Below are 14580 nucleotides of genomic sequence, written 5' to 3' on the forward strand. Positions count from 1 at the left end.
ACTTGATTGATTTTGATGAGACAAAGATAAATGCAGATCTAAATTATGTAAAAGAATATAATAGGTTAAGAAGAGAGTATGCTCCAAATTTACCTCAATATCCTCTGTTTGAAAAGCGTGTGGTAGGCTGAAAAAGAAGAAATGAGAAAAATTGTAGTGAAGTTGTAGCAAAAAGAAAAAAAGTAGATGAAACAGTAATTGTAAGCGGAGAGGAAATGGATTCAGTTAAAGATGTTGATGGATTTCAGTTTGAAAATAGTTCTGGTGTCAACCGCTATGCTAATGTAGTGGTTAATGTTGTTTTCTTTCTCTAAACTGTAAAAGAACAGATTGCTGAAAATCGTGATCAAACACTTTGTTGTTTATTAAATTCTGTGTTTCAGAAATGTAGCAGTGATAGAACAAAAATACAAAGTGTTTCTGAAATTCGAAAGGTTTTAGACATTTGTTCTGGTCTAAATCAATTTTCACAGAATATTCAGCAAGATTGTCAGGAATTTCTAATGTATATGATTGTTGTTTTACAAGATGAATGAGTAGATGTAGAAAATCTTTTTGGCCTTTCTTATAAATGGCAACATGACTGTGACAATTGCTCCTTTTCAAGTAGTACTACAGTATACACTGAAAGATTTATATATTTGACTTTACCAGACTGCAAATCAGTGTCTTTTAATAATCTAGTTAGACCAGCAAATCAAAACATGGTTTGTAGTCAATGTAAATCTGAAATGCTATCAACTTTATTTTTAATAAGATATGGACAGTATGTTCTTTTAATGTTCCAACGATGTAGACCTGATGGGACTAAATTGACAACATTAGTTAAAAATGTTGTGGCTTCTCAATTATCAATTTCAGGAAGAACCTTCACAACTGCAGGAATTATTTACCATAATGGTCCTTCAACAACATCAGGACATTATACAGCTTATTTAAAATGTGAAAAAGGTTGGAAGCTCAGTAATGATACTCAATTGACTTTCTAACAACGTTTGCATTCTGACTTAGTAAATTCTTACCTAGTGTTCTTACAACCGAAATTTTAGGGAAGGTAATTGCCTATGAAGATTGCAGCAGTTAATATAACTTAGTTTCCTCTTCAAAATTACTTTCTGAATGAGAGTGATGAAGGTAATAAACAACATGTAGTTCTTATAGAGATAGTATATGTTTATTATATAAAGTGTGCTGTGAGTATTATAGAAATTATTTATTAAATGTAAGTTAGAAATGGAAGTAAAACTCTTGTTTCATAACGTGAAAAATGTTGGAGCTTTTCTGTCAGAAAGTCGGGTAAATTAGACATTACGAAAACAGTGGACTAATTTACATAGAAAAGGACTTTCCATATACTATTTGGCCTCGTGGAAAAGTGGATGGATCAAAAGTGAGTTTAGATATGGTTTTAAAATATTTACATTATTTAAGTAATTATTCAATGGTTTTTTTTAAACACAATCATTTTGATTGTGTTTTTTTTGCCCGCTGTTATATGATGAGCACTTTTGAAGTCACTGTTTTAAGTGAAATTCAATATATTCTGAGAACAGCAAAAATAAACCATACAACATGCTGTTGAAATTATTTTGTATTTTCTATTATTAAATATATATTATTTTCCCATTCTCCTTTGCTCACTTGCCTATTTCCACCCTTTATTACTCCTCTTAACTCAACCTCACTGGCCTTTTTCACTCTCCCTCACCTCTCTTCCCTTATTTCACTTTCCTCACTTATTCACCACTCCTTCACTGCCCTTTCCCTCTCTCCCATCCACAACGTTCCAGCTGTCAGTCACTCTACTTCACTCCCCTACCCCTTGTTTTCTCTCTTTGACCCTTCAATAATTCCCCTTCTCTCACTCACCTTATTACACTTCACTCACTCCTTCTCCCACTTCCTCTGTCCTCTCACATTCTTTTTCCCTTTCCCTCACTCTCTGTCTCTTAGCTTCAGTCTCTCGATTCTCCTACTCTCTCACTCTTCTTACGTCATCCTCACTCCCTAAAACTCACCCACACTCCCTTACTTATCTTTCTTTGCTCTGTTACTCATTAATGCTGGTCCAGAGATACTGTATTGGTTTCATTGGCCTATTTACAAGCCGCGTGCGCAATGTTTAACATTAACGCTGGTCCAGAGATACTGTATTGGTTTCTTTGGCCTATTTACAAGCCATGTGCACAATGTTTAACATTATTGCTGGTCCAGAGATACTGTATTGGTTTCATTGGCCTATTTACAAGCCGCATGCACAATGTTTAACATTAATGCTGGTCCAGAGATACTGTATTGGTTTCATTGGCCTATTTACAAGCCGCGTGCGCAATGTTTGACATTAATGCTGGTCCAGAGATACTGTATTGGTTTCATTGACCTATTTACAAGCTGCATGCGTAATGTTTAACATTAATGCTGGTCCAGAGATACTGTATTGGTTTTCTTGGCCAATTTACAAGCCATGTGCGCAATGTTTAACATTAATACTAGTCCAGTGATACTGTATTGGTTTCCTAGGCCAATTTTCAAGCCGCGTGCGCAATGTTTAACTTTAATGCTGGTACAGAGATATTGTATTGGTTTCATTGACCTATTTACAAGCCGCGTGCACAATGTTTAACAGTAACGCTGGTCCAGAGATACTGTATTGGTTTGAGGTTCCGTGACGATTTGAACCCGTGTTTTCAACATTGTTGTAAACTCATAATTTTGGTACCAATGAACCGCAAATGATCCATTTAGTATATCCTGGTGTTTTCGCTATGCTACGAGCAAGAGCATTCCTGTTATAACCACATTTCCGATGCGCCGATGGTATCCATTTTAGATCATGGCATCCATCTTGTTTTCTTGCCCTCACATAGTCAATGGATACGCAGTGACCTCTGATCACTTCATTTCAATTAAGGACACGTAGGCTTTAGCCGGCGATTCACCTCTCTAGTGACACGTGCACCTTAGGACAGAAACGCTGTGGCCGCATGACGCGGCAGAAGCTGCCTCCTCTGCCCGAGGCCAGTCCTGCTATACTGGTTCTCGTGTTCGTTGGCCTGATCATGATTAGGCGGCCGAAGCTGGTAGCCTTGCCCATTTACGACCCACAAACATCTCTTATCCTGTTTTTCTATCTTCTGTACCTGGCTCTGCTCCTTTCCTTCTGGGCCTTTTATTAGGGGGAGGTAACGAAATTTACGATGAGGCGGTCCGGCTCTTGAATGGAAAGATGACATGGGATTATGATGGAACAGTGGGAACCTCTCGTCTGTAAATGTTTTGACATCAGATATTGTTGATGATTCCTGTGTAACGCCAAATATTTATTGTTTAGGACATAATGTTTGAGAAACACACTAGAATGTGGAGAATGTTGCCCCCAGCTAAATATTGTGCATTTAAGGAGCAACCACTTAATGCAATTCGAACAGGCTCCTAGATTCTGCCCGTGTGTAGTTTCTGTGACTTCTGTGTCCCTGCAGTAATAAACCTTTGGTCCTTGACACCACCATCGAGACGCCCGTGTTTCTGTTCATTTGTGCACCGAGACAGGTAGAACTCAGGGGTCTTCGGGTGTTGTCCCTGACACCTCTGGACCGTAATTAAAAGTCCAGAACTCCAATCGGCGCCCAATGTGGGGCGACGTCATTAGGTACCGGTCCAAAAGCCTGAAGAGTTCGAGAAGCTTCGTGTGAAGATTCCAGAGGGAGGCGCCCCACTTCATCGATCCCGGCATATCGCAAAAGTGGCCTGACGTTCTCTTCCACGAGGGTTCCCGTTCGGACGGCTGCAGTGGTCCGTTGCCTTGACCGTCGCCCTGTCTTGGACCCGAGGTGCAGACCTTAGTACAGCAAGACGTGACGGGTTTCTCCTTGGTGACGTCTTCAGTACCTCAGTTAAGTATTAAGTGGTTGCTAGTTGTTTGGTTACTTCGTAAGGGTTCGGATAATCCTTTTAGTTCCTTGGTTTGGTTTGGTTTTGTAAGATTATCACTGGTTGCTCTAGTTACGATAATCTTTTGGTTTAGTTTGGGTATCGATACATTTGTTCACTTTGGTAGGCCTAAGTTCGAGTGCGCACTGTTGTTTTGTGTTTGTTCTGTGTTCCGGTTTATAAAATGGTAAGTCGGAAAAATTGTATGTTTTCATGTTTTGGTTGCAACAGGGATTCCCAGTTGGAGGACTCGTGTTCGGTTCCTCCGATTGGAACTCCTCTTTATGATCTTTATTGCAAGTTCGGTGTGGGCCCTATCTCTTATAACGAGGTATGGATCCGCTATACGGAGAAAGATGGTGTCCTTAGTTGGCCACTACATGGTAGTTTCGAACCTGAAATTCTCGATAATCGAGAAAGAAAGTTGTTTAAAAAGAAAGCCCGGCCGGCAATGTTTGATTCTTTCCGTTGTTGGCGAAAAGAATCCAAACAGAGAGAGACTAAAAAGTTGAAGAAAGAACAGAAAGAACAAGAGTTGACTCTAGAACAGTCTGCTAAGCAGCTGCAACTTAATGAATCTGAGAAAGCGATAGAGGTAGCCGATAGAGAGCGTAATTTAGCGATAGACAAGTGCTACCCTGCGTTGCCATCAAGTACAGCTAAGATAGTGGAGGACTCTGAAAATGATCCTCTGTTGTCTTACTTGTTGAGGTCACCTCCACCGTGTGCACAGGGTGCTACGGCTCCACCTCTGCCGAATGTTGTGTTACCGGTTGCTGGACAGCCTGGTATACCTGCTCCTGCTCCCCTGAATGAAGCTCCTGTCATCCCTGTGGTTATCAATGTTCCTCCGGCACCTCCTCTTCCAGGGTTGCCAGCTCCTGCTCCTTTGCCTATACCTGTACCGCTAATACCTGTTGTTTCGCAAGCTACTTTGCCTCTTACACCTACTGGTACTGTTTCTTCTGTCCCGACCACCACTCTACTCCAAACTTCCTCTAGCTATATGACTCCGCTTTCTGTTCGTCGGAGAATCACTGAATCTGTCTCCAATATTCTCTCTCCCTTCTACAAAACTTTGATTAAAAGTCCTGCCTCTGAATCTGTTCAGAGACGTAGTCAGCTTCCTAATATCGAAGAACGAGGAATATTAGATTCCACTGCTCTCAGGTGGATTTCGAAAGTTGGAAGGTATAATGTACGAGATGTATTAGATACATTTATGCAATGGAATGAACCGACACAACGCTATGTGTTTGATGTTATGTGTTCCCTATTGCGTGAGGAATGGGATGAGAATGGAAAGGGGCGACCATTCGGTCCCCCCGAACGTATGGTGGAGTACCTCGATCCCCCCGGGAGGCCATCTTGGGCGGGAGGCGAGTCTCGGCTGGTATGCCCGAAGCGGCGTAGCCGGGGCGCGCCTTTTTCCCGCCCTGGAGTGGGTTGTCCTAGACACTGACGCGGCCGGCCACGCCCAGGGAGGCAGGCGGAGGCGGGTTTACGCCCGCCCGAAGACGGATAAAAGGAGCAACAAGCCAAGAAAGCATCCTCTTGTTCCTGTGCTCTGAAGCTGCACCTCCCCGCTGCACGTGAGCTCGAGACGGAACGAAGAGCCAATTTTGAGCGTCGTAATTTTTGTCTTTGTTTTACAGATATCTTCGTTCGAGAATGCCGGGCAAGAAGGTCGGAAAGCGGGTCGGGACCGATCAGATGCTCCGCATGCTCATAAAGGAAGTAGCCGATTTGAAGAAGCAGATGGCGGTAAAGAATGGGGAGGGAGGACCGAAGCGAATCGTCGGACCAGCATTGCCGGGAGTAGTCCCTAGCGGGAGAGGCAAGAGGTCCAGGAGGGGGGCACCTGGGGGGGAGGCCCCGGTTCCCGATACACTGATAGAGGAGCCTACCCCGGTTCCGAAGGAGGGGCATCCAATCCCCGTGGTAGTCACCCCCGTGAACGGAGAGGATATGCCTCCCGAGTTGGCGGCACAACTGGCTGCGTGGTTGGGAAAAGATAGTGAGGGCACCACGGCTGACGACGCCAGGGCAGTAATGAGACAACTGCGGGAATCTAGAGAGGCTGCGAAGGCACCATCTTCTGTTCCCCCACAGGTTCCGGTGGCTGAGATTGCAGCAGGCGCGAGTTCGGCAGCAAGTACAGCACCTAGTTCAGGTAAGCGGCTACTGCCGATTGCGGGGGAGGGGTCTGTACCCTCACGAAGGGAGAAAGTGGCCCAGCATGTTCCACTTGAAATTAAGGAAAAGATTTGGGCCGATAAGTATGTGAACATGTTTTCTTTGCTTACTGACCATTACGAGATGGAGCATGTGAAGGGCCAAAAAGAGCTTATGCATCCGAGTGTTTGGCGCGCAAAAATGGCCACCTTTAAGGTCGACGAAAACATAGGTACTTGGGGCAGAGCGTTTTTACCTCCATTATGGGTGAGCGAAGGCCTGAATTGTTGACGGAGTTGCCTATTTACCAGACACGTATCATGGAGTATTCTCTAGCATACGAGGGCAATCAGTGGTTTTGTTATGACAATCTTTTTAGGAAGGCTAAGGAGCACGACCCAGCTCTAACATGGGATTGTTATGACTCCATTTCTTGGCAAAAAATGGAGAATTCAGGCATGTTAAAAGTACCATTGTCAGGGAGTAACGGGGGTGAGCCTTCCCGCTAATCCTCTGGGACACCCTTTCGGACGGGTGCAGGTAACGAGCACCACTCGAAGTCGAGTGGCAACGCAGGTAAAAGGGGGATTTGTTGGAATTTTAACAGGGGAAAATGTACGAGGCCCCAAGGGTCATGCAAGTTTAGACATGAATGTGGGGGGTGTGGACAGTCCTCCCATCCTGAGACCATGTGCAGAGCCAAAACGGGTGATAACGGTGGTAGGGGAAGCGCCAAACAGGTCTGAAATAGTCCGAGGGGCGCCTTTACCTACCCCGATTGATACCATGGCTATGATTCCTTGGCTCAACGAATACCCGGACCATGTCTCCGCTGGGGTGTTGAGAGACGGTTTTTCATATGGTTTCCGCATTCCAGTGGGGGATTTTCGGGGTGAAGCAAGTTGTAAGAACCAACTGTTGGTCCTGCAGCATACGGCAGTGGTACGGGTAAAGATTGGGAAAGAGGTGACTCGAGGGCAGGTTGCCGGTCCATTCGATTTTCCACCAGTTGCTAACTTTGTTTGTTCCCCATTAGGGGTGGTCCCCAAGAAGGACCCGGGTGAGTTTAGGCTAATACATAACTTGTCAGCCCCACGAGGTCTTTCCGTGAATGATGCGATAGACCCGGAAGTGTGTTCGGTGCGGTACGCATCTTTCGATGAGGCCGTCGCCATGTTGAATCGCCTGGGGCCCGGGGCGCTGATGGCAAAATCAGACATCGAGTCAGCGTTCCGGTTGCTCCCGGTACACCCAGACGATCAGCGTCTTCTTGGTTTCATGTTTCAGGGCCGCTATTATATGGATAGATGTATGCCAATGGGATGCTCTATATCTTGTGCTTACTTTGAAAAGTTCAGTTGTTTTCTACAATGGGTATTCACAAGAAAGACGGGTTTTCAGCATGTTATGCATTATCTCGATGACTTTCTGTTCCTGGGGGCAGCCGGGGACCCAGAATGTGGACAGGCTTTAAACGAATTTTGTGCCTTAATGAATCATTTTGGTGTGCCATTGGCACCAGGTAAGACTGTTGGTCCCTCGACTTCACTCGAGTTCCTGGGGATCGAGCTCGACTCGGAGGAAGGTTGTTTTCGGATACCCAAAGAAAAAGTGTTAAAATTCAGGGCATCCCTTGAAACATGTATTCGAGTGTCTAAGGTAAACCTGCATCAATTGCAACAAACAGTGGGCCAGTTGAATTTTGCCCTCAGAGTAATACCAATGGCCCGCCCCTTTTCCCCCTCTCGATTGCACAAGCCATGGTCGGCCTGAAGGAGGGACACCACCGCACGAGACTCTCGGCGGAGATTCGCCAGGACATGCGCATTTGGCTGGCATTCTTGGCGGATTTCAATGGTCGAATTGTCTGGAACAAACCGGCGGTGTCCTCCGAGGAGCTGGGGCTGTGGACAGACTCGGCGGGGAGTATAGGTTTTGGCGCCATATTCGGTACGCAATGGTCGGCTCAAAAATGGCCGTCATGGTGGCACGAGTGCGGGCTGACGAGTAACATTGCTTTTCTCGAACTCTTCCCTATTTTTGTGGCCCTGAAAACATGGCCTGAGGGGTTCCGGGATCACTCTGTGGTGTTCTGGTCTGACAACATGACCGTGGTTGAGTGTATCAATAGTCAGGCAGCACGTTGCAAATGGATTCTGAGACTGCTCAAGGAAATTGTGTTATTGTGTATGCAGTTGAATGTGCTCTTTAGGGCGCGACATGTCCCGGGGGTGTTGAATCAAGCGGCTGATGCACTTTCTCGTTTCCGTATGCAGGCCTTCTGGGGTTTGCTGCCCACAGCGGACCGGGTGGCGGCACCCTTTCCCGAAGCTCTCTGGTCTCTCGGTGCCCCGAACTACAAAACCTCGTGGGAGAGAGTTTAGCACCCAGGACAAGGAAGGCATATGAAGGGGCGTTTCGTTCCTATTGGTCCTTTTTGGGTTCTGCTAGGGGGGAGCTTTGGGGCCAGGAAGAGCTTGTCGTAAAATTGTTGCTGTCTCTACATCGGGCAGGCAAATCAGTAGCTACGGCCCAGAGGCATCGGGCCGCCATTTCCTTTATGGCAAGGGCTCATGGGATCCGGGACCCGACAGTGTCTTTCGTGGTGCAGAAAGCGCTACGTGGGTGGCAATGCCTGGAGGGTCGCAGAGTAGATCGGAGACACCCGATAGGCCTGGATAGGTTGGCCCTGTTATTTTCTGTACTCCCTGCGACATGTTCATCCCGGTATGAAACAGTGTTATTCCAAGCCGCTTTTGCGCTAGCATTCCATGGGGCTATGCGGGTAAGCGAACTGGTGGCAGAGAACAAGCAGGATACGGTGGGGGGACTGTGCCGAGAGCACATCCAGGTTAAGGGGGAGACGATGACTGTCTCGTTTGTCAGGTCCAAGACCGATCAGGGTGCGATTGGGGACTGCATAATCATACATAGGATTCCCGGGTCTCCCATGTGCCCTGTTGTTTGCGTAGAGGAATATTTGGCGCAGAGGGTGGCATCATGGGGGGGAACCTTGTTGAGACACGCTGACACCACCCCACTGACGAGGTTTCAGTTCCAGCGGGTGCTTGCGATGTCAATTTTGGCCGCGGGCTTGAACCCCGGCGAGTTCGGGACCCATTCCTTTCGGATAGGGGCTGCTACTGAGGCTACAGCCAGGGGTCTGAGTGTGGAAAAAGTGAAACGTCTGGGGCGTTGGTCCTCGAATTGTTACAAAAAGTATGTGCGGTTGCACATGTTGTGAAGCTGTAATGATGTACTCACGCTTCTTGTTTTTGTTTGGTTTACAGTTTCGCAAGCTCACGAGGCGGGGCGGACTGTGCAGTCGACCCGACACCTGGGAACCAGCGGTCAGACATCACCGGCTGCGGAAAAAGTGGTGTGGGTCGTGGGCCACTCATACGTGAGGCGTGCCGCGGACGTATTCAAAGCAGGTGACATGATTCACATGGCTGGGGAATACGGGTACAGGGTGACCTTCTACGGAAGGGGCGGGCTCTGTATTGACAAGTTTCAATCCTTTTTCGAGGGTTTGTTAGGGCGGACAAGGTCACCGCCGTCTATAATCATAGTCCATCTTGGGGGCAACGATTTGGTGGCCACTGGTAGACGACTTCTTCTCGAGGCAATACTCTCCACTGTAAGTTGGTTGGCGAGAAGAGTTCCAGGGTGCACAATTGCATGGTCCCATATGATTCCACGGAAAGTGTGGCGGGGGCGAATTCGGTTTCTGCTCTGAATCACTCAGTGAAGAAAGTAAATAACAAGTTGGGTAGATTGTTTCGTTCAAGTACACTGCATTCTATTCCACATGGTTGTATTAAGGGGGACAGTATGTACCTGGGTGATGGGGTCCATTTGTCCCGGGTGGGGAATGAGTTACTCATAGGAGACCTCATAGCTTGGCTAAAGAGTTTAAAACATGACCTTTAGGCAGGAGTTGTTGTGGGGGGTCCGGATAGCCGGTCAACTATCCGGCCTGTGGCGGTAAGGTCATGATCGGTGAGCAGTAATTGGAAGATCCCTATGGGGGGGCGTCACCCATTACGGATGGGAGCGCTCGGGGGAGGTGGCCATTGGCCCCTCAACGGGGAGGCGGTCCCTTCTAAGGATGGGCCGCCGGAAGGAAAGGAAAGGCGGTCAAGGCCCCTTCCTGGATAGGAGGGGCTACGGGCCCCTCCTGGGGAATTTCCCGGGGCCAGGACACCTGTGACGGCAGATGTGGTAAGTTGTGTGGGGTGGGGAGGGGGTTTACGCTACCTTCTAGACACCTCACACGAGTCCTCGGACGACCTTTAAATGGCGTCGAGTTCATTGGGGCCCCCGTCAAGTCAAGGGAAATTGGTAGATGCACTTGAGGTACGCCTCTGTGCGGTCGCCCCTCACAAGTGGGGGAGGTATTTCTGGTTTAGGGATCTGACACCGGTTGCGACCTTGCCGTTGGCCCTTAAAAGTTAGGATGTACAATTTCAAGTTAAATGTTTTGTAGAATGTTAGTTCGGCTAGGAGAACCTTTTGTATTAGAAATATGTTAAGGTTAGCCAAACATCGTGATGTGGAAATGAAATTGTACATAACATGAAACTGTTATTTTAATGTTTTGATTTTGTTTCATATTTTAATAAATACGGCCGGGAGGGTCACTCCCTCCCGCCTTCCAAAAGTTCAGAACCGTTTCCGGTTTCCCATCCTTGGGGATTGTGTCGAGAGGGGGTGGCGGGTATCTCAGCCATATGGAAAGGGGCGACCATTCGGTCCCCCGAACGTATGGTGGAGTACCTCGATCCCCCCGGGAGGCCATCTTGGGCGGGAGGTGAGTCTCGGCTGGTATGCCCGAAGCGGCGTAGCCGGGGCGCGCCTTTTTCCCGCCCTGGAGTGGGTTGTCCTAGACACTGACGCGGCCGGCCACGCCCAGGGAGGCAGGCGGAGGCGGGTTTACGCCCGCCCGAAGACGGATAAAAGGAGAAACAAGCCAAGAAAGCATCCTCTTGTTCCTGTGCTCTGAAGCTGTACCTCCCCGCTGCACGTGAGCTCGAGACGGAACGAAGAGCCAATTTTGACCCACCCACCAGCCCCTGAGGACAGCAGTCGTTTAAATAAAGTTTTGATGTGGTAACTCTATTTCTTACAGGTTGTGATGATTGTCGTGTTATTTTGAGTATGCAATAAAGAATGGTCATTTACAGTATGTTTTTTCCAATAAAGTGATTTTGCACTAGTGTTGATCGGTAATCATACGTGAAATTGTTATGGTTGTTTTGTAATTAGTAGTTTTAGTTAAATTGTCGTATTTATTTTGGTCGGGCGGTAAGGTCATGATCGGTGAGCAGTAATTGGAAGATCCCTATGGGGGGGCGTCACCCATTACGGATGGGATCGCTCGGGGGAGGTGGCCATTGGCCCCTCAACGGGGAGGCGGTCCCTTCTAAGGATGGGCCGCCGGAAGGAAAGGAAAGGCGGTCAAGGCCCCTTCCTGGATAGGAGGGGCTACGGGCCCCTCCTGGGGAATTTCCCTGGGCCAGGACACCTGCGACGGCAGATGTGGTAAGTTGTGTGGGGTGGGGAGGGGGTTTACGCTACCTTCTAGACACCTCACACGAGTCCTCGGACGACCTTTAAATGGCGTCGAGTTCATTGGGGCCCCCGTCAAGTCAAGGGAAATTGGTAGATGCACTTGAGGTACGCCTCTGTGCGGTCGCCCCTCACAAGTGGGGGAGGTATTTCTGGTTTAGGGATCTGACACCGGTTGCGACCTTGCCGTTGGCCCTTAAAAGTTAGGATGTACAATTTCAAGTTAAATGTTTTGTAGGATGTTAGTTCGGCTAGGAGAACCTTTGTATTAGAAATATGTTAAGGTTAGCCAAACATCGTGATGTGGAAATGAAATTGTACATAATATGAAACTGTTATTTTAATGTTTTGATTTTGTTTCATATTTTAATAAATACGGCCGGGAGGGTCACTCCCTCCCGCCTTCCAAAAGTTCAGAACCGTTTCCGGTTTCCCATCCTTGGGGATTGTGTCGAGAGGGGGTGGCGGGTATCTCAGCCATATGATTTTGAACAAGTTCCGGACGAATTAATTAATATTCAACAAAAATTTGCTGCAGGTATGATAGTTGGTCAGGAGATAAAAGAAGCAATGGAACTAATTTTAGATTTTAGAGTTGATCCTTCCCTTCGTTCACCTAGAGATTTAGAGAAAGGTAGCGCAAATAAAGGTCGTCAATATCCTATGAGAGAGGTTCCACCAATATGGTGCGAAGCCATCCAAGCTGACGCAGTGAATGGCATTGCGGCCGCTCCAGCGCAATTCCAGAGAGGGTGGATACACATTCCGTGGAAGCGAGCTGAAGTGTTAGCAGTAAAACAGGCCTTACCAGATCCGCGTAAAAATCCCGCTGGATATTACAAAGAGTTGGCCCAGACGGTTGAAGCTTGTGTAATGAATCTAGCAGACATTGATATGCTATTTGGCAATGTAGTACCGCAACCAATTTGGGCGAAAATTCGTAGAGAAAATCATCCAGTTGCTCTAGGTGGTGATTGGGCAGCTATTATTGCGGTAGATGGTCAACAAATTGGGGGTTCTAAACCTGAACCTTTAATTGCTAATTTGCCCGGTAGAATAATCGATTTAATGAAAACTCTGATGCCGGCATTGCGTGTTAACTGGGACAAGTTGTCCGCATGCAGGCAGAAGAAAGACGAAAGCGTCTCCGACTTTTTCACGAGATTCGAAGAAACTTTCATAGATCACAGTGGTCAGGATATGAGCACAGAAGGAGGTCAGAGATTATTTGTTGATAAATTTGTACACAATCTATTGCCAGAGCTCAGTAATAAATTAAAGAAGTCTGAAAGTGCGTGGGCTGTCTCTACGACTGCACAGATACTTGCAACTGCCCAGTACTATGAAAATAGGGATAAAGAAGAGAAGGAAAAATCAGATAAGAAAACGAAAGATTTAAAAACTAAAGTCCTTTTGCAACAAGCATATCCGCCTCGCACGAATCAAACGAATACACAGCAAGGGTCATATCAGAGGACCGACTATGGTTCTCAGAGACCGCAGTACCAATGGAATCAATGTGCTTATTGCAAAAAGGAAGGTCATTACAAGAATGAGTGTCCGATACTGGCACAAAATAATGCTGCTGCAACTCAGAGAAGTCGTGGTGGTTCTATGCAAAATTCTAGAGGTCGAGGACGAGGTGCTATGCCTCCACAAACGAATGATCGCCCTTCTAATTATTTCGATCAACAAAATGGTCAGTCTACACAGCCAGCTAAATCCCAACAGTATCATGTTGAAGATTATTGTGAAGTTGGTGAGGAATTTCAGCAAAGTGAGTACTAGGACAGCCATGGACAAAGAGAGGGAGTAGTATCAGTTCCAGTAGACCAGAGTGGGCCTTATGTCGCAGTAGCCACATCAGGTGTAGTCGAACCGTTTCTGTTGGATACTAGTGCAGCAAAAAGTTCTATCATACATGCAAAACTCCCTGGCGCACCTTTGTCCGGTTTAACAAATGTTTCTGTAGGTTTTTCAGGCGCCCCTGTTCACAACCCTGTTTCTGGTCCTTTGTCTATTTCTGTTGGGCCTCGTCAATTGAAAGCACCCTTGATTTTGACGACTGGTTGTAATGAAAATCTGCTTGGTTTAGACTTGTTAAAACGCCTTTATGCGACATTGTACTGTTCTCCTTCAGGAGTACAGCTTACATTAGGTAGAAGAATCATCTCCCCGATGTATTTGTCAATGGATGCGCTCCCACTGGAGCTGCGTTCTCTCCCTGATACTCTTTGGGCGACTGGTCCTAACGATGTAGGTCTTTTGGAAATCCCACCATTTGTAGTGACTTTGAAAGCAAATGTCAAATTTCCACGAATCCCACAATACAAAATTTCTAGTGAAGGTGAGCGTGCGCTCCTATTGATAGTGCAAGATTTGATCAAGAAAGACGTAATAGAGGAAACAAGAGGAAATGTCTGTACTGCCTGTACTGCCTATTCTAAAACGCACTGACCCCACAAAACCTCCAGTCTATAGATTTGTAATTGACCTTAGAGAGGTTAATAAAATTGTGATTCCACAGTTTCCTGTGGTTCCAGACATCACTGCATTGTTAATGTTGATTCCTGCTACAGCCACGTGGTTCTCAGTGATTGACTTGAAGAATGCCTTTTTCAGCATTCCGATAGCCGAAGAAAGCAGAGATATTTTTGGCTTATCTTTAGGAGGACGAAGCTTCAGGTTTAAACGTGCTCCACAAGGCTATTGTGAAAGCCCATCCATTTACAGTCAGGCATTAAAAAGTCAGTTAGATTCCTTTGTACTTCCTTCTGGTTCTGCTTTAGTGCAATATGTCGATGATCTTCTAGTGGCTGCCGATGACAAGGAAACTTGCAAAGCAGCTACAATTTCTTTATTGCATCATTTGTCTGATTTGAATCACAAGGTATCACCTTCCAA

This window comes from Lissotriton vulgaris, chromosome 6 (assembly GCF_964263255.1).
Source record: "Lissotriton vulgaris chromosome 6, aLisVul1.2, whole genome shotgun sequence".
NCBI lineage: Eukaryota > Metazoa > Chordata > Amphibia > Caudata > Salamandridae > Lissotriton > Lissotriton vulgaris.